The sequence below is a fragment of the Schistocerca americana genome, chromosome 6 (assembly GCF_021461395.2).
Source record: "Schistocerca americana isolate TAMUIC-IGC-003095 chromosome 6, iqSchAmer2.1, whole genome shotgun sequence".
Taxonomy (NCBI): domain Eukaryota; kingdom Metazoa; phylum Arthropoda; class Insecta; order Orthoptera; family Acrididae; genus Schistocerca; species Schistocerca americana.
The window spans coordinates 427,389,498-427,411,442 of record NC_060124.1 but is presented as its reverse complement, the minus strand read 5'-3'; positions in this window follow the sequence as shown (position 1 = coordinate 427,411,442).

Genomic DNA, 21,945 nt, shown 5'->3' with positions numbered 1-21,945 from the left:
AGGAAAAACGAAGTAGGGGGAGGGGGGAAGGAGCCGATGGAGGATGAGGACTCATAAGAGGGGGGGGGGGGCTGGGTGGACTCGAGAGGGAGTAGGGAAAGGCAAAGGAGGGGAATGCAAAAGGACTCAGGGGGATGGGGAGAGAAGGGAGGCAGAGAGAGGGTAGGCAGCGAAAAAAACATGATGGAAGGGGGGGGGGGGGGAGAGGGAGCCCAGGAAAAGGACAGAGGAAGGGAGGGGGAGGTGAGGATCAGAGTCGATAGGAGGGATAAATGGAAGGAGAGAGGGCAGCATCCGGAATGGGGAGTTGACGGAAGCCACCATGGGAAAGGAGGTGGAGATGGAGGGTAGAGGGGACCCAACAGTGAAGTCGCGGCTGAGGGCGGGGGTTGGAGAGGAGAGGCGCAACCACGGGATGAGGGGGATCAAGCCGGTGGGAGGTGTAGAGTATGTGGATATGTTCGAGGAATAGGAGGAGATGGGGGAAATTAATCAGGTCGTAGAGGATCTGCGTGGGGGACAGAAGGCGAACATGGAAGGCGAGCCAGAGTGCATAGTGCTCGAGGATCTGGAGGTGCTTATAGAATATGGGGGGGGCGGGGGGGCGGATATCCAGGTGGGACTGTCATAACAGAGGATGGGAAGGATTAAGGATTTGTAAGTGTGGAGGATGGTAGAGGGGTTCAACCCCCATGTCCGGCCAGAGAGGAGTTTGAGGAGTCTGAGGCGGTTTTGGGCTTTGGATTGGATAGAGCGGAGATGAGGGATCCAGGTGAACAGTTTCTACAGTTTTGTCAAATAAGTCTGGCAGAATACCAACAGGCCCGCGAGCACGTAGCCGAGATCCCTTGGCGGTGAAGGCGGCGTACGATCGGGGTGGCGCTGGTTACAGACCAGATTTCTTCTCTTGGCTGATTGCGTCCTACTGCCATGATTGGCGCGGGCGCTGTCCTAAATCTCTGCACAGCGGAGGTATACTTCCTCCAGCTTGGCTGCACGTGATATTGGCGATGCAGCAAAAGGTTCGTGGCAGGCGCGACCTCTTCTGCTGATATGCACGCCCTCTATGTTTTGGTCCGGCGTACGAGAAGGCCCTCTGGAGGTCGCGCTGCAAATGGCGGAGCCGGAACGTCGTGTAGTCTAGGGCTGAGCTGGCAACCAGCCCGACGGCGGTGTGTTGTAGTGTGGCGTCAGCGCCTGACGGCTTTTTCGACACGCCAGGAAGTATGTGGATAAGTTGAAAATCTGGGTCTGACGGGAGGCGTGCTAGGTAGTTCGCACTGTGCAGGTGCGATGACCGGATGGCATAGTGGTCAGAGCAACTGCTTTGTAAGCAGAAGATCCGGATGTAAATCCAACTCCGGCACAAATTTTCAACTTTCCTCATTGAGTTACATATTGCCCACTGGCATCCAGCGTACGTAATTGATTTGTATCTTTTCTTCCAGTAATGCCAACAGGCGTCCCTTCATTACGTATCACTTTAAAATGCGTATCAATGGGTTCAACAGAAATCCTATATTCACTGAAAGCCGTTTTTGTGTTGTGTATTGAAGTGTCCTCTTAAACGTGTCTCAGAAGTCCTGTCTGTTTGACCTACGTAAACATTTGACAGTTCTCACTTTCACTTTATATACACCTGCTGCCGTGAATTTCGATGCTTTTGTATTCACACAAAGCTTCAATCTGAAGCGAACTATGTTACGAGGTTTGTCTAGAAAGTAAGTTCCAATCGGTCGCGAAATGAAAACCACTGGGAAAATCCGGTAAAACTTTGAACAGATGTGTTGGGCAGCGTCTCTAGTATGGCCGTCGATAGCGTCGCGTCGCTCTTGTCGGTGTTGAGTGAACAGTGAGCACGTAAAGATGCGTAGGCAATAGCGTCTCCCGCCAAGTATGAGGGCCTGGTTAGAGATTTCACCTGCGTGATGCAGCCCACATAACACAACTGTCGAGCAGTTCCTTCTTCATGCCAATTCTCGGCCGCACACTGCAGGGCCAATGAAGACGCTCGTGCAGCGTTTCCGATGAGAAGTGTTTGATCACCCACAGTACAGTCCGTAATTGTCTCTCCCCTGCCGGCCGCTGTGGCCGAGTGGTTCTAGGCGCTTCAGTCCGGAACCGCGCTGCTGCTACGGTTGCAGGTTTAAATCCTGCCTCGGGCATGGATGCGTGTGATCTCCTTAGGTTAGTTAGGTTTAAGTAGTTCTAAGACTAGGAGACTGATGACCTCAGATATAAGTCCCACAGTGCTTAGAGCCATTTGAACCATTTTTGGCTGCCCTGAGTCTCATCCCGGCTCACAAAAACTGCTGGCTATGAAGACAAAATTTTTCCACAGGCGACGAGCTGCAGACCAGTGCAGATAACTGGCCGAAAGCACAGGCGACTGCATTCTATGACGCGTATATTGGAAAGTTGATACAACACTACGAAAAACTCGATTTTGGAGCGGCGACTACGTAGAGAAGTAGGTGGAAGGTGTACCTAACTGTTGCAAATAAAACGTTTCTCGTTTTCACTGTGTTTTCCATTTCGCGACCGATCGGAACTTACTTTCTGGACAACGCTTGTATCAGTCTTAAACACCATGCTCAGATTGTGGTACGAAATGGTCTAGCAATTATTTGTGACACTTGCCCTTTATAACGCATCGACATATACACAGTTTTCTTTTCTTCCTCTTATCACTTTGCTTAGAAACAGTAAAAGTTTAGTTTAGTTTTAGGGTTCGACCTAAATAACATCTCAGTGCTTATCAGAACCTTATTTCTGGACTCTGTGTTTACTAACTTATTCACTAAATATAATAAAGCTTAAACACTCATAGTGCTTCGTTTCGGCAAATCCTCACCCCGTTGGTCCATCAGTTACATTAAGAACAGTTGGACTAATAGAAATTTCAGTTATTATTTTAGAAAATACGTGTGAATCATGAAAGTATAAGTGCCTTCTCTCTGAGCCTGGGCTCAGAGCCAAATGGCGGCGGTATTTCAACGTTAGCACAAAGCAGCGGGCTTGTGGTTTATAGAGCACTGCACCGGCGTCCCCGCGGCGGTGCATAACGCGATGCATATTCATGGTTAGTTGCCGAGTTAGTTCCCCGTAGACCGGGGGTGGGGGGCTGTCTGATCACGGCTGTTACGGCTCTTCTTGCCTGCTTCGACGTTAATCTCGCCAGCCAAATGTGCGACATGATGCATCGCCTGCGGTCCTCCCACCATAATACGTTCTAATCTAAGATCATAACGGTCTCGATTACGCCACAGTGATCCATTGCCATCTTATGCTGCGTAGCGGTATTTCAGAACGCGGACCTACTTCGGCGCGAGCTAACGACGGCAGTCGGATGTAATTTACTTGCAAGAAAACGATAACACTGTTGTTTTAATCTACTTCACTAGCTTGCTCATTCAATAACATTGCGTGTGTTGCTTCAGTTCCCTGCGTTAGCGGCATAATGTTAAGTTGTTTCACAAATGAATGTCGAACGCCCTATCTACAATGATGAAAAAAAATCTCACTCCAAGGAGTAATTAATGTAGATTAATGAAACTGCTGGATTACATTTGTCTAGGTAACATACTTATGTAAAGTAGCAAGATCACAGGTTAATGTGCCTTAGGTGCCAGAAAAGCCATTGCAAATGTGAAATTCTGGTACATTAATAATCGATGTAAACATCAGAATTTTGAATGCAAGCATGCAAATGTGCATGAACTGTCGTACAAGAGCAGCAAGTCAGTTTATAGGATGTTGTTCCATGTCTGTTGCACTTGGTCGGTCAATACAGGGATGGTTAATGCTGGTTGTGGACGACGGTGGAGTTGTCATCCCATGGTGTCCCATAGGTGTTCGACTGGAGGTACATCTTGTAGTCAAGCGGGCAAAGGCAATATGTCAACACTCTGTAGAATATGTTGGGGTACAACAGTAGTATGCGTTATCCTGTTGGAAAACACCTCCCTCCCTCCTGGAATGCTGTTAGCAGGCCGAATCAGCAGAACGACGCACAAATTTGCATTCAGGGCGCATGGGATAGCCACGAGAGTGCTCCTGCTATCATACAAAATCGGACCCCAGACCATAAATACAGTTGTGGGTCCAGTGTGTCTAGGTCGCAGGCAATGTGGTTGCAGGCGCTCATCTGGCGTCTTAACCAATACGTGGCTATCATTGATACCGACGCAGAACCGGCTTTCATCAGAAACCATAACAGACTTCTATTCCGCCCTCCAACGAACTCTCGGTAGGCACAAACGGAGGTGTACCCTGCGGGGCGTCTAACTCGGAGCTGTCCCTGATGTATCCGACTTATAACAGTTCGTTGTGTCACAGTGGTGCCAACTGCTGGTAGTGCGACATTGCCGTCCGGAGCCCGGTCTTCTTACGACCGCACCTTCCCGTGACCACCGTTGCCAGCAGTCATGTGCAGTAGTTATACTATTGCCAAATCTTTCTGCAGTATCGTGACGGAACATCCAGCTCCTCATACCTCCTTTATTGTCCTCTTTCAAATTCAGTGGGGTGATCATAATGGAATCTTCGTCGTCTTAAAGACATTCTTGACTAACATCAACTGACTACGTCCATCGAAGTTAACCAACGCTCATGCATCCTCATAGTGGCACTATTAGAACCACTCTTATCAGACTTTCAGATGTAGAAACATGCCTACCAACTGTAATTTATCACGAACCACTTCTCCCTTGTGTTGGTACTGTTTTCCATCAATGTGGCCGGCCGGTGTGACCGAGCGGTTCTAGGCGCTACTGTCTGGAACCGCGCGACCGCTACGGCCGCAGGTTCGAATCTTGCCTCGGGCATGGATGTGTCTGATGTCCGTAGGTTAGTTAGGTTTAAGTAGTTCTAAGTTCTAAGGGACTGATGACCTCAGAAGTCCCATAGTGCTCAGAGCCGTTTGAACCATTTGAACCATCAATGTGTTTTCAGTGGTTACTGTGGCCCATAAGCAAATTGTAAAAGCTGGGGATTCAGGAAAGTCCTTAATAGTCAAGTGTGCAAATGTAGTTTTATTTGATAAGTACGACGTATGTTTTTTAAATAGTAGCGTTTTGAAATAAAAATAAAACAGTTTTATTTTTTCATGTAATTCAATCTAGTTTTGTACGTAATTTCCACCAACATATGACGTCTTTCCTTTTGGTTGTGAGTACTTGAAATGTCTCTTCCTAGTGAGAATTCCGCCGACTACGAAATACACATTGTGGTCCGCCTTATTAGTGCTAACGACGCGAAATCGGCTAAAATTCATCCTCGGACATGAGAAATATATCGAGAAAACATTACGAGCGACAGGATGGTACGGAAATGTGTGAAAGTCTTTAAAGATGGCCATATGAAAGTGCTTGATGAGGACGAAGTGCGCGACCTTCAGTCAATACTGACGATTTGGTGTAGAAAGATGGCAAAGTGAGAGAGAACAGATGCTTTAGAGTTCCACGTTATGTGATGAGTTTCCTGAAGTGTCAAGAAGTGTGCTTTATACAATTGTTGCATAATCAGGCCGCAGATTTCCACGAGGATGGTATTCAAAAGCTGATTGAACGATGAGATAAGTGACTTAATATTGGTGGAAAATATGTAGAAAAGTAGACAGAAGTACAGGCTTTTATGTAAGAAAGATTTTTATTATTTTAAAACTGGACTTACTTAAAAATCAGGCCTCGTAGTTTCGGCTTATCTACAAGCCATCTTCAGACCATAAAACACATCATCATAACTTAGTGGATTGTATAAATGAATGAAAATGCCGTCAGGCTAGGGCCTCCCGTCCGGTAGACCGTTCGCCTGGTGCAAGTCTTCGAGTTGACGCCACTTCGGCGACTTGCGTGTCGATGGGAATAAAATGATGATGATAAGGACAACACAACACCCAGTCCCTGAGCGGAGAAAATCTCCGACTCACCCGAGAATCGAACCCGGGCCGTTAGGCACGATATTCCGTTGCGCTGACCACTCAGCTACCACGTGGATTGTATAAGAAACGATTCTTGTCTCTCTATGACGATGTGTCCCGCCGTCTGGCAGTCGTACACTGATCAATGTATTGTCTTATGATCTGAAGTTGGACTGTAGATTAGCCGATACTTGTAATCAAATAAAATTATATTCGCGATCTTGACTATTACGGGTTTTTCTGAATCCACAGATTTGACACCTCGTCAAATAATAAAACAAGTGGTAAAAATCTGTTAAGATCATCTACAAACACATTAAAATGGAGTGCTGTTGACAGCAATCTACTTAATTTTATGAGAGAACGAACAAAAAGTTCCTTAGTTTGAACAGTGTCCTGAATATTGAAGTCTCACTTTGAAGCTACCATATTTTACCCTAACAAAATTTAAAGGCAAGATATGCATAAATAGCAAATAATAAAACAAGCATAATGAATTCTACTATTATCCAGTCTCAATTACATGTGTCAGTGATTCAAGCGATTATTTCAAACAAACCTCATGTAACTGATGAGCTCTAAACAAACAAAAACAAGTGTCCTAGAAACACCTGTACATGCACTCAATGCAGGTTATCTTTCTGAAAATACATAGAGTATACAGTAGTAATTAACAGCAGAGAGTGACACTACCGAAAGTAGACGATAATACACGGTCCAGTCACATTAGTGTGATCACCGCATATTTCGACGTCAACGTGCGATGAGTGGCAGCACCGAAAGTGCAGGGTATATGAAGCGTATCGGGGGACGGGGCCGTTCCCGGAAATCTGTGCAGTCGTTCTCGTAACGCGATTTATCTGACGTTCAAAAGGGCTTTATCTTTAGATTTCGGGCCAAGGGTGGTAGCATTTCCGAAACGGCTAAGTTCGTTAAGTGTTCGCGTGCCACCATGCTTAAAGTATCGTGTATCAAAATATGTAACATAAATGTCCATATCTTACGATTACAATGATTTAGAAGCCTAAATTATTTACGCAGCAAAGCGATTATAGACCTTAAAACTAAATTCCGTCGGAACAGGACTCGGAAGGGCCAACAGTACCGACCGACTGCCGTGTCATCCTCAACAGAAACACTATGTGATGAAAAGTATCCGGACACCTGGCTGAAAATGACTTACAAGTTCGTGGGCCTCTCCATCGGTAATGCTGGAACTCAATATGGCGTTGACCCACCCTTAGCCTTTATGACAGCTTCTACTCTCGCAGGCATACGCTCGGTCAGGTGCTGGAAGGTTTCTTGGGGAATGGCAGATCATTCTTCACTGAGCGCTGTACTGAGGAGAGGTATCGATGTCGGTCGGTGAGGCCTGGCACGAAGTCGGCATTCCAAAACACCCCGAAGGTGTTCTGTGGTATTCAAGTCATGACTCTGTGCAGGCCAGTTCATTACAGGGATGTTATTGTCGTGTAATCACTCGGCCACAGGCCTGCATTATGAACAACAGATGCTCGATCGTGATGAAAGATGCAGTCGCCATCCCCGAACTGCTCTTCAACAGTGGGAAGCAAGAATTCGGTTAAAACATTAATGTAGGCCTGTGCTGTGATAGTGCCACGCAAAACAACAAGGGGTGCAAACCCCCTCTGTGAGAAACACGACCACACCATAACACCACCGTATCTGAATTTTACTGCTGGCACTACACACACTGTTAGACGACGTTCATCCGGAATTCGCCATACCCACGCCCTGCTATCGGATCGCCACATCGTGTAACGTGATTCGTCACTCCAGACAACGTTTTTCCACTGTTCAACCGTCCAATGTTTACACTCCTTACACCAAGCGAGGCGTCGTTTGGCATTTACCGGCGTGACGTGTGGTTTATGAGCAGCCGCTCGACTTTGAAATCCAAGTTTTCACACCTCCCGCCTAACAGTCATAGTATTTGCAGTGGATCCTGATGCAGTTTGGAAATCTTGTGTGATGGTCTGGATAGAAGTCTGCCTATTAAACAGTACGACCCTCTTCAACTGCCGGCGGTCACTGTCAGTCAACAGACGAAGTCGGCCTATACGCTTTTGTGCTGCACGTGTCCCTTCACGTTTCCACTTCACTATCACAGTGGACCTAGGGGTTTAGGAGTGTGGAAATCTCGCGTACAGACGTATGACACAAGTGACACCCAATGTCCTGACCAAGTTCGAAGTAAGTGAGTTGCGTGGAGCGCGCCATTCTGGTCTCTCATAATGTCTAATGGCTACTGAAGTCGCTGATATGGAGTAGCTGGCAGTAGGAGGCAGCACAATGCACCTAATATGAAAAACGTATGTTTCTGGGAGTGTTCAGATACTTTTGACCACATAGTGTACATGTCAGTGGATACTGATATGAAGGGGCATGTGGTCAGCACAGTACTCTCCCAGTCGTTGTCAGTTTTCGTGATTGGAGTCACTGCTTCTCGGTCAAGTAAATCCTCAATTGGCCTCACAAGGGACTTGTGCATCCCGCTTTCCAACAGCGTTGGGCAGATCGGATGTTTACCTAAGTGCTGGCCAAGCTCGACAGCGCTTAATTTCAATGATCTGACGGGAATCGCTGTCACCACTGCCGCAAATCCGTTAGCTATACACCTTAATATGTGACATAAATTTCAGCTTTACACGTCCACCCGATCCTGAGAAACGTTGATCTCAACGTAACGGACAGCTGCAATCAGACAATAAATGAGAAAAGCTTTCCTTTTTCGTGTGATGTAAATACAGATTACCAATTTTTGGATTTTCTGCTTTTGTTGTTATGTACAGCCACGCATATTCCAAAATTTCGTGATTCTGTGTGAACGGGAGGTACCTAATGGGTTTCGTCGACTGACTTTGCGAGTATCAAAATATATGACATAAACGGCCGTACGTTTTGATTGCGTTGTCTTTGGAGGTAATTCTTATTACACCAGCAAGGGACCAGAGACTTTTGTATGTGACATAAATTTCAACTTGATACGTTTATCGATTCCTGATGAAAAGGGCTCTCTACGATCGGACACACAGGCAGGTAGACAGACAGACAGACAGACAGACAGGATGTGATCCCATAAGGGTTCCGTTTCGCCCATTGAGGCACGGATCCCTAAACGGACCTTCTTACCGAGACTAGCTCTGAGTAAGCAGCAGCTTATGGTGGGCACATGAATTCCTTCAAGTGTGCAAGTACGTTAGAGCTTGGAGCCTGATTTACAAAATGTGTTTCGGAATACACCACTCTTGTGTTCTTGTGTACGACGTCCAGCCTGTAAGCCTGCGTCAGAGTTACCACAGACAGACAGACAGACAGACAGACACGCACACACACACACACACACACACACACACACACACACACTTACACGCACACACACAAGCGCGTGCGCGTGTGTGCACACAAACAGTGAGGCAAGCTCGCATACACAAACGAGGTCACAGTAGCACGGACGGCGATGTTTTTATATATTTTACGCAGTTGCTGGTTTCATGCTTGACGTCATGACTGCGGTGTACGTGGGCGGTGGGCAGCGGGCGATGGGCGGCGCTTTGATCAGCCCGGCGCCGAGGACTCGTGCAATTACCGTGGCCGGCGCCGGCCCAGGCAGAGCGCCTGCGGCGTGGGCGGCAGGGAAACACGCAAAGGGGTGGGGCGGTGTGGGGTGGGGGATGGGAGCCAGAACCACTGCAGTCACAGCGGCCACTTTTTTAGTCCAGTTACCGGCGTTTCACCTCTTGACGAGGCCTGCTTCTGCACGCTGTTAACTCTACTCTCTCTTTTTTTAATCCATCCCACGCAACCTTCAGTTCTGTGGCGCGTGGAAAACAGCATGGAATTATACCTGCGGTGGTCAAAGGTACGGATGTCATAAACGACTTAGGAAGACCAGTGCTGCGTCCCATGTTGCAAGCGGGCCTTCCCAATCAACCGAGCTATATACATACATTATTCCAGTGCCTGTGTTGTTGAGAAGTACCCCACAGGAACATTGCGTCGTGCTTCTGAACAACACAGACCTTGCAATATCGTAGTTATCCACCGACACCGGGCAAACAACTTTTCAATTGAAATACACTACTGGCCATTAAAATTGCTAACCACGAGGATGACGTAATACAGACACGAAATTTAACCGACAGGAAGAAGATGCTGTGATGTGCAAATGATTAGCTTTTCAGAGCATTCACACAAGGTTGGCGCCGGTGGCGACTCCTACAACGTACTAACATGAGAAAAGTTTCCAACCGATCTCTCATACACAAACAGCAGTTGACCGGCGTTGCCTGGTGAAACGTTGTTGTGATGCCTCGTGTAAGGAGGAGAAACGCGTACCATCACGTTTTCCGACATTGATAAAGGTCGGATTGTAGCCTATCACGATTGCGGTTTATCGTATCGCGACATTGCTGCTCGCTTTGGTCAAGACCCAATGACTGTTAGCAGCATATGGAATCGGTGGGTTCAGGAGGGTAATACGGAACGACGTGCTGGATCCCAACGGCCTCGTATCACTAGCAGTCGAGATGACAGGCATCTTATCCGCATGGCTGTAACGGATCGTGCAGCCACGTCTCGATCCCTGAGTCAACAGATGGGGACGCTTGCAAGTCAACAACCACCTGCACGAACAGTTCGACGACGTTTGCAGCAGCATGGACTATCAGCTCGGAGACCATGGCTGCGGTTACCCTTGACGCTGCATCACAGACAGGAGCGCCTGCGATGGTGTATTCAATGACGAGCCTGGGTGCACGAATGGCAAAACGTTTTTCGGATGAATCCAGGTTCTGTTTACAGCATCATGATGTTCACATCCATGTATGGCGACATCGCGGTGAACGCACATTGGAAGCGTTTATTCGTCATCGCCATACTGGCGTATCACCCGGCGTGATGGTATGGGGTGCCATTGATTACACGTCTCTGTCACCTCTTGTTCGCATTGACGGCACTTTGAACCGTGGACGTTACATTTCAGATGTGTTACGACCCGTGGCTATACCCTTCATTCGATCCCTGCGAACCCCACATTTCAGCAAGATAATGCACGACAGCATGTTGCAGGTCCTGTACGAGCCTTTCTGGATGCAGAAAATGTTCGACTGCTGCCCTGTCCAGCACATTCTCCAGATCTCTCACGAATTGAAAACGTCTGGTCAATGGTGGCCGAGCAACTGACTCGTCACAATACGCCAGTACTACTCTTGATGAACTGTGGTATCGTGTTGAAGCTGCGTGGGCAGCCGTACCTGTACACGCCATCCAAGCTCTGTTTGGCTCAATGTCCAGGCGTATCAAGGCCGTTATTACGTCCAGAGGTGGTTGTTCTGGGTACTGATTTCTCAGGATCTATGCACCCAAATTGCGTGAAAATGTAATCACATGTCAGTCGTAGTATAATATATTTGTCCAATGAATACCCGTTTATCATCTGCATTTCTTCTTGGTGTAGCAGTTTTAATGGCCAGTAGTGTATCTCCCCTCTAAGGGAGTATACATAATGGATGTATGAGTGATGGTTGTACACACATGGTTGGTGTCATATGGATATTTGGTTCTGGTCGTGAAGCGTGCTCGGGTAGCCCATGGTAAGGTGACTACTTGTGATAAGCGGAAAATCCGGATCCGAATCCCGGTCCAACACAAATTTTCACTTTCGCCATTCCATCATACACCTGATGGATGTCCATATTCGCAACTGCAAATACATTTTACGAAAGTATATGTGGGCCAACCGCAACCATAATTCTAGAGCCACTGCAAGCTGTCGCCAGATTGTCAGAAAACCAGCAACACTACGTTTGTTTTACCGTCAGTGCCGGCCGCTGTGGCCGAGCGGTTCGAGGCGTTTCAGTCCGGAAACGCGCTGCTGCTACTGTCACAAGTTCGAATCCTGCCTCGGACATGGATGTGTGTGATGTCGTTAGGTTAGTTAGGTGTAAGTATTTCTAAGTCTGGGGGACTGATGACCTCAGATGTTAAGTCCCATAGTGCTTAGAGCCATTTTAACCTCGGTGGGGTGCCCTGTTGCTACGTGGCACAGCACAGCGCAGCGTTCCCACAGCCGAGTATTTGTCAAGAGCCTATGACAAGTTACCCAGCCAGAAGACGCGTGAAATCCTCTTGGCTCAGCTGACAAAATTATTTACTGAGTGAATTCCGCTGGCACAATATCTTCTCCAGTCATCGGTTGACCTTATGTTTAGTCCAGACCGAGTAGCTGTGTCTGTTATTTGTGCACACCGACAGCCAGTGCTGATGTTTGTAGGCTGCGAACGGGATCCACTGAGGCTGGGTCGCTCATTGGTCGGCATGGATTGATACACTTGCCAGCCCCCGAGTATTGAGCTTAACTCGGGGCGGCAGTTGCCGAGGCCCACCTATTGTATTTGTTAGAAAATAATTGTTTGTAAGTCATTTTCAATATGTTTTCTATCAGTACACATAGGTGAAATGAAAAATATTAACTGTAGCAAAATGGTGACCTGCACTTCCTTCGCCCACGGAATCGAGACAAAAGCGTACACCAAAATTTGACTTTTGGAGGTATCATTAAAAGGCCACTTACGCTGACAGAGAATTCAGTTTACGATTCCGGCATTAATCTCCGATAAAAATCGTAGGTTCTATTCTGAAGTTATGTTTCCTGTCAATTTGAAAATTACGGTTTCGAAAGAAACACGTTTAAATGTTGGGGTTACGTTTTTGTAATTAAGTTAAACATACCTCTAGTCAGCGATACCTGGACCTTACAGCAATTCTTCCGACTGAAAATCAGGTCCTCCTCCATTTTACTCGTGTCCATGGTGGTCCTGTGGGCCTCTTTGGCAGCTTCTGTCATCCGCTGCTCTACTCGCGTGATGCGAAACTCGTCCGCTTTTGTGCCGAAGTTGTTACAGGCTGGTCCGTTCCCAAGTACATGCACGTTCATAATTTCAGTAGTGCTTGTCAGACTGTCGTTCAAATTATTTGTCAACTATTTCTTCCCCGCCGTGAATGGTTTCCGGAGACGCTCTTTCACAAATGGCCTTATAACTCGATAATGGAGTTTCTTGCGGACTTGGGATGAGCACCACAGTAAATTAGGCATCCCACAGAAAGATCATTTTAAGCCAAGGAAATAAAAAATATATTTTTGAAATTTTCAGAGAGGAATATCCACCTCAATGGAATTCACCATTTGACGACTATCAGTAACTTTACAAAAATCAAGGAACTTTTCACTATACCAGCTGTAGGCCACTCTAGCATCACACTTACACTGAGATAGGAAAAAGTCGTGGGATACCGATATACTCATATACAGATGGCGGTAGTCTCGCATACACAAAGCATAAAAAGGCAGTGCATTAGTGGAACTGTCATTTCTACTCTGCTGATTCATGAGAAAAGACGTCCAACGTGATTATGGTCGCACGACGAGAATTAACAGTCTTTGAACACCGATTGGTAGTTAGATGTAGTGCCCGACGGCCTTCACTTAACGACTGGGAGCAGCGACGTTTGCATGGAGTTGTCAATGGTAATACATAAGCTGTACTTCGTAAAATAACCACGGAAATGAATTTGGTACATACGACGAACGTGTCCGTTAGGACCATGAGGCGAAATACGGCGTTAATGGGCTATGGCAACAGACGACCGATGCGAGTACCTTTGCTAAAAGCACGACATCAACTGCAGCCCTTTTCCTGAGCTTCTGATCATATCGGTTGGACTCCAGACGACTGGAAAACCGTGAGCAGGTCAGATAAGTCCCGATTCCAGTTGGTAAGATCTGATGGTAGGGTTCGAGTGTAGCGCAGACACCACGTAGCCATGTTGTCAAGACATTGTGCAGGCTGGTGGTAGATCCTTGATGGTGTGGTCTAACTAAACCGGTCATTGACTGGGAACGGTTATGTTCTGCTACTTGGAGACTATTTACAGCCATTGACAGCTTTCATGTTCCCAAGCAACTACGGAATTTTTATGGATGACCATGCATCATGTCAACGGGCCACAATTGTTTGAAGAACATTCTGGATAATTTGAATGATTTGACCACCCAGATGCCCGAGATGAATCCCACCGAACATTTATGGGACGTAATTGAGAGGGCAATACGTGCATAAATCCCTGCACCGGCAACACTGCTGCATTTAATGGACGGCTATAGAGGCAGCATGGCTCAATATTTATGGAGGGGACTTCCAGCGATTTGCTGGGTCCATGGCACGTCAAGCTGCTGCATTACACCGGGCAGCAGGAGGTCCGACTCGACATTAAGAGGTATCCCATGATTTTTATCACCTCATTGTAAAAGTTGTGTGAAAATTTATACCTTCACTAATTACGAAAGCTTCTGAATTAATTTTTAACCTCAAGTACCTCACATTTGGGTCTGTTCATCTACTCTCATGCTCATAAATTAAGGAAACAACTTTATGATGGGCGGTTTGGGGGTTGAAAACACCATGCGGTGCATCTGAACTAAAGTCGTCGCACGGTGGCGCTGGCAGCAGTCCACATACGCAGAGGTGTGTTGGTGCATGTCAGAGTACGGTGCAGCGAGTAAGTGTGCAGACGTTTCCACACGTGCTAATGGTGACTGTGTGTTGGAAATGGCTCAAAGAACAAATATTGATGACGTTATGAGGGGTAGAAAACTAGGGCGACTATAGGCTGGTCAAACACAGCAGGTCGTAGCACGGCCTCTCTGTGTGCCACAAAGTGTAATCTCAGGATTATGGCAACGATTCCAGCAGACAGGAAACGTGTCCAGGCGCTACAGTACGGGACGTCCACAGTGTATAACACCACAAGAAGACCGATATCTCACCAACATTGCCCTCAGGCGGCCACAGAGTATTGCAGGTAGCCTTGCTAGGAACCTTGCCGCAGCCACTGGAACAGTTGTCTCCAGACACACAATCTAAAGACAACTGAGCAGACATGATTTATTCGCCCGGAGAGCTGCAAAGTGCATTCCACTGACTCCTGGTCACAGGATAGCCCGTAAAGCCTGGTGGCAACAACACAGTACATGGTCATTGGAACAGTGGTCCCAGGTTATGTTCACGGACGAGTCCAGGTATAGTCTGAACAGTGATTCTCGCTGGGTTTTCACCTGATGTGAACCAGGAATCAGATACCAACCGCTTAATGTCCTTGAAAGGGACCTGTATGGAGGTCGTGGTTTGATGGTGTGGAATTATGATTGGTGCACGTACACCTCTGCATGACAGAGGAACTGTAACAGGTCAGGAGTATCGGAACATCAATTTGTACCAGTATGTCCGCCTTTTTCGGGGTGCAGTGGGTCCCACCTTCCTTCTGATGGATGATAACGCACGACCCCATCGAGCTGACATCATGGAGGAGTACCTTGAAACAGAAGATATCAGGTGAGTGGAGTGGCCTGCCTGTTCTCCAGACCGAAACCCCATCGAGCACGTCTGGGATGCTCTCGGTCGACGTATCGCTGCACGTCTTCAACCCCTTGGACACTTCAGGAACTCCGACAGGCATTATTGCAAGAATGGGAGGCTGCACCCCATTAGCTGCTCGACCAACTGATCCAGAATATGCCACCCCGTTGTGCGGCCTCTGTATGTGTGCATGGTGATCTTATCCCATATTGATGTCGGAGTATATGCGCAGGAAGCAGTGGCGTTTTGTAGCACATGTGTTTCGGGACGGTTTTCTCAACTTATCACCAATGCCGTGGACTTAGAGATCTGTGTTGTGTGTGTTCCTTATGTGCCTATGCTGTTAGCGCCAGTTTTTTGTTGTGCCACGTTGTGTGGCACCACATTCTGCAATTATCCTTAATTTATGAGCATGAATGTACATCTACTTCGTCTGCATCTATACTCTGGTCACTAAATGCTGTGTGTTTGAAGGTACTTTGTGTATCACGGTCTCTTCCCCCTTTCCTCTTCCAGTCGGGAATGGTGCATGGTAAGCTTCAATATCAACTTGAAGTTGTCTAATTCTAACTTCATGGTATTCCGACGACATATGAGCATTAGGAAACAATCGATTGGTTAACTTTTCTATGAAAGAGCGCTGTCGGAACTTAGATAGTAAATTATTCATAACGGCTCTCTCGTAACGTCTTCCACTAGTGTTCATTGAGCATTTCTGTGACGCTTTCGAAGTTGCTGAATGAACCTGGGGCGAAGTTCGTTGTTGTTCATTTAATCTTTTCTATTTTCAGTATGGCATGGGTCCCACAATGATGAACATTATTCAAGTAACGGTCGAAAGATGTTCTGATTTTTAAACTACCTAGTAGATGTTGGGACTTCGTGTTTCTCTGTTAAAAGGACGAACTTGGCGATAGGAGTGGTAGAAATGAAAATGACTGCCTGACTTCCGATTCTCACTAAACAGGTACATTTAACCTTACCTGGTAATCTTCTGCTATCTTGACAGTGGCCAGCAGCGGCCCTCATCTCTTCTAGCAGAGGCACTCCGTCTTCAGGCCACAAGTAGCCCATCGGGCTCATCCGACCGCCGTGTCATCCTCAGCCGAGGATGCGGATAGGAAGGGCGTGTGGTCAGCTCACCGCTCTCCCGGTCGTTATGATGGTTTTCTTTGACCGGAGCCGCTACTATTCGGTCGAGTAGCTCCTCAATTGCCATCACGAGGCTGAGTGCACCCCAAAAAATCGCAACAGCGCATGGCGGCTCGGACGGTCACCCATCCAAGTGCCGGCCACGCCCGATAGCGCTCAACTTCGGTGATCTGACGGGAACCTTTGTTTCCACCGCGGCAATTCTTCTAGCAGAGGTTTGTGATTATTAATTAAAGAGTCGTAGGAGGCAACAGGGGAATTCTACAAACCAGAGGTCGGACTGATCTGATAAAACCTTGCGTACATTTCCACAAACAAAAATGGAAATGCGACGTAGCCTTTTACAGTTACAATATCGAGTACTACGCACACAGGAATAGCACAAACCTGACAGTGTAAACGTCTTGCTGCAGGGAAAGGCAAAAGGAGCAATTATGCAACATAAACTAACCTCTGTTAACACGTTCAGCGTTTGATCATAGAGAGAGATGGACTGTACACTGAGAGATAAATTGAAATGATTATTATACACGAGGAAGAATAGACTAAAGCACAGGCAGGGGCAGTACGAAGCACTATCGCGCAAGCATGGTTAGCTTCATCGCGCCTACGATCAATATGCAAACCATTGCATTTCTGATGGCTCATGATAGCTGTTGCATTACCTTTAACGGGAAACAGTACTAACCGGAGTTGTAAGGTCCATGGCTGCTACTGAGAGGAGTAAGCGAGCACAAACACACACCAATGGCGGCAACTTCTGCACTACTGAACTCCACGGACATACTCCAAGTAACAACAACAAGCAAATGAAGACGAGAAGGCCTCTTCCGTCAGTTTTGTTACCGAGAGTGTTGCAACCCAGTGAGCGTCTACTGCAGAAAGAGGAACCCGTATCCTACCTAACCAAAATGACGGTTAAGTTTTGTTCCAGCCGACAAAGCCTGGTCTCACGTGTCGGATTCCCTGGAGACGTGGCGGCTCGTAGAAAGGGGGGGTGGTGGCAGACTGAGGTCCCTCAGCCACGAAGAACCCATGGTTATGAATTCAAAATAACGACTCGAACAGTCTTTGTGGCTGCTCGCCTTATTGAAAAATTACTAGAGATATGTAAGCCAGGGCACGGAAAATTACTTCACCCCCACAAGACAACGGTCTTCTGGTTAAGCAACCCTATGGTATTATCTGATTGCCGGGGAAAATTAGTTTCGTATAGTTTAATTGACAATAAATTTCACCAACTTTCCGAATATTAATCGGATCGACGTTTGCTATATAGCAAATAACTCGTAAATTTACATATAGTTTGAATCTACCGTGCGAGAAGTAAAATTGATTTTGTTATGGTACCCTCTCTTTGTCAGAAAAGCTGCAGGGGTAGCAGTCGTCCCTGCTGCACACCTCTCTGTTCTAAAACCTTCTTGGTGGCTGGTCTACTCTCATAATGAATGTAAGCCTTTTTGGCAATTAGTTTTATGTGATGGTTCCACTTTAAATCGCTCCGTACGCATGGTGTCAGATATTTATTGGACGTGACTGCTTGTTTGGCAACTGTGTAATCATACAGCAACACTCTTTCTTACGTTGAGTGTTAACTCCCAATCCCAGAGCCGTACGTCGATCCTCTACAGATCTCTCTCTATTTCGCTACAATTTTCTAGTGTTGCAACTTTTCTACATACATCACCATCTGCCAACAGCCTCGAGGAGATGCCGACGAACTGATAGTATCCTCTAGGACACATACGCAGAATGCTCAGAGGAAATACCAGACATTTTAGTAGTTGATTGCATAGAATGATACCAATAAAATATTCTGTACAACATGTGCACAGTTGGTATTGATTACATAGATGTGACTGATTACGTTGATAAATTTCCGTTTCTCACGTTGTTACTCTAGCTGCTATGGGCTTATTTGTCAACTGTAATTTTCGTTTTGATATCCTAGTTGTAGAGTTGCATTTGAGCTTACATATTTGAATCATCCGATTATGACTATGATTTGTTGGCCAATTCCATATTATGCCAATGTGGTATTTTGCGCTGGTTTTGCAACGGGAACAGAGAATTTTTCTAACTACAGAGTACCAGATTCAAGAACGTGTACTCGTGTTTTAACCAAGCTACGTCTTACTGGTGCAATACCGAGCAATCAGGCTTGATCTGAACTCGCAAATGTGACTGAAGTAGAAAACATTCTTTTGGTAACGATATAGTTCTCAACGAACACACACAGTATGTCTTCATACACAAGAATATAGTGGATATTACACCTGGTCCTGGAGCTATACTCAACAGAACTTAATGATGTATATACGCAGATTGATGCAATAAAGCAAAATTTGTTCAAAGGCTGGGATGCAAATCCAGTTGTCATGTCCACTAAATAGATATGCTAACCACTACGCCTCCCTTCTCAATACCAATTCCCATTCACGCCTGAGCCCACTTGGTATTCCCCTTTAATTCGCACAGCATTGCAGAGACACTCCAACTGCATTGGAATAGCCCCTCAGCATCGAATAAACCGAGGGATCATGTATAAAACGATGGCATATGTGTATTAATCAAATGGAACTACTTGGTTCCAGAGACACAGAGACCTTTGCAAGTCTCAATACAGCTCTCTGGAACCATATATTTTATTTTGACTGATAACTGTCATTCAAACAGCACCTAACAAAGAGTGCAGCTAAATTGAGCTCAAGAATTATTCTGGAAAAGTAGTCTGCTAGAACATGGAATTCTGCAGCTTCGACCATACAATCACCTGACTTTGGCCTTATTCACTCAGTGACAATGTTCCGCAGCCCTGTCTGGATAAACAGTATCCTCTCGAAGCCGGTAGATAAGAAACTAAATTAAACACACACAATCAAGTTCAATCAAGTATTCTGGCTATCTGCACTGAGCCGAATTCCACCGCCTAATCTTAGAAGAAAGAATAATTTTTGAGGGAATATAACAAAATTTGCAACAACCAGCGGCTGCCAATTCATGAGGACATACCTGCTACCCGAATTAACAGACTCAGCTACATACTCCACTCAGAACAGCTAGCAACCTGATGGAACATGACTTCAATCCTCAGGAAGCTTCGACGGAAGAATGTTATCAAAGTACTCTAGAGCAGAGGTCCATAGCTTTCTCAAAACCGACCTCAAGCTATAGGAACTTGATCTACCCCAGTAGTCATCGAGTACACTCAACAGCATCCGAATTAAGCATTGGAGAAAGGCGGGGAAAGAATACCATTGGGAAGCGCACCTGTGCCTCCCCAAGATAGACTGTCAGACACATATCTGGAAACTCGTTGGGCTGCTTGGGCACTGCAGTAGATGTGACAAACTATATAGATACTATGTCCGTAAATTTGTAAATTATGTATGTATTTCATTTGTATTTCTAAAGTAGTGTGTAACTGTCATACGATTAATAGTAACAGTACTGCATATGTGGGCGACTACTATTCTTATTGCCGGTCGCTGTGGCCGAGCGGTTCTAGGAGCTTCAGTCGGGAACCGCGCGACCGCTACGGTCTCACGTTCGAATCCTGCCTCGGGCATGGATGTGTGTGATATCCTTAGGTTAGGTTTAAGTAGTTCTAAGTTCTAGGGGACTGCTGACCTCAGATGTTAAGTCCCATAGTGGTCAGAGCCATTTAACTGTCTTTATTATTTACATCGTATTCAACGTCTTTGAGAAGAAAATGAAGGTAGGGTATTGGAATTTTGTCGTTGAGTAATTGTAAAACGGTGAATATTCCCTTCAATACTATTTACAAATCGAGTCAATCTCACTCGTGACAGTATCAATAATTCTCGTATCTACTCGTAACATCGGCACTCCGACGAAAACACGTACATCCTCGTGGAGACACATTTGCAAGTACGCTTCTCTGTAAACGTGTGGTGTGGTATGATAGAAAGTCAGTTGAAGGGGTCTGTTGTGTTACCACATCGTGTTACAGAGTCCCGTTATCTAGACTTCTTTGAAAAATTGTTTCCTGCATAATTGGCTAAAGTTCTTTTGTCTACGAGTATCCTGCATGGAGGCGGTCCTGAACCTTGTAGTCATCATATAGCACTTCCCAGAATGTGACTCCTTGAAAATGGTCACGTTTCTTGGCCACCAAGGTACCAGGACCTTACTCCCTTCAGGCTTTTTGAGTGGATAGGTGCTTGAAAGGGGAGGTCTACAAAGAAAATGTAAACAGAAGAGACAGTTTCGATTATGAATAGCGGTGCCCCCGTAAGAGACGGACGACCTCATAAGAGCAGCTAATGGAGCTGTCAAGAGAATTTGAAAGTACACTGTTGCGAGCGGTGGAACTTATGCAAATGAATTTTGGCCTTTTTCATTGCTTAACATCTGCTGTGACACTTGTTCTGCTTACATTCTAATAGCCCTATCTCTGTTACCAATAAAAATTGGACACGTTTTGTGTGGAATGATTTATTAGAATCAGTTTATAATACCACTTCATAAAATACACTCTGAGACGCAAAAAATATTCGTGTACATGTTCAGACAAATGTCTATAATTTCAGAAAATGCAAGCAGTCCGGAGCGCCTCCGGGCTGGTCTTCGCTGGTCATTCGGGCTCGGTTCGAAGCGGGACTCACCACTGAAGACAAATCTACTCCAGTCAAGACATTTCAGGCCGAAGACGTGTCTGGAGCGGCCCGCCGTCTACCGATTTCCGTTCCATTCTCATAATCCCTTCGTAGTGTCTTTTTTTCTCTTAGAATGTATTTACCATTTATGCTGAAACACTTTAGTAATAGTAAAGCTTTGCTGACTGTGATTAGCTTTGACCTTTTCATACATTTCATCAGTGACGTCATCTTCCTTATCAGTGGAGAGCCGCATACTTTTCCTCCTCCCTTCCCCTCTCCTTATCTTCAGCAATAATTGCACAGTATTAAAAATCCAAAATGTCAGACGTAGCCAAAATGTGTTAGTGGGAAATTAAAAACCATATCCTACCCTCCCCTGTTTCCAAACAGGGCAGCGCAGTTTTTATTATCTGGAGCCTTTTTTTATATTTACATTACTCACTCTCTTACAATAGAAAACAGTCATTTATACACATAATTTAGGATCCCCATCATCGTTTTAGATTTAGTAATTTTCCCAGGCCAGTGTATTTTCTTTATCAAGAAGTTTATATCGTTCATCATCACTGGCAGATAGAGACAAATGATTCAAATGGCTCTGAGCGGTATGGGACTCAACATCTGAGGTCATCAGTCCCCTAGAACTTAGAAATACTTAAACCTAACTAACCTAAGGACATCACACGCATCCATGCCCGAGGCAGGATTCGAACCTGCGACCGTAGCGGTCGCCCGGTTCCAGACTGTAGCGCCTAGAACCGCTCGGCCACCCCAGCCGGCTATATTAGGACGTGTTTTTATATGACGGGTCTGA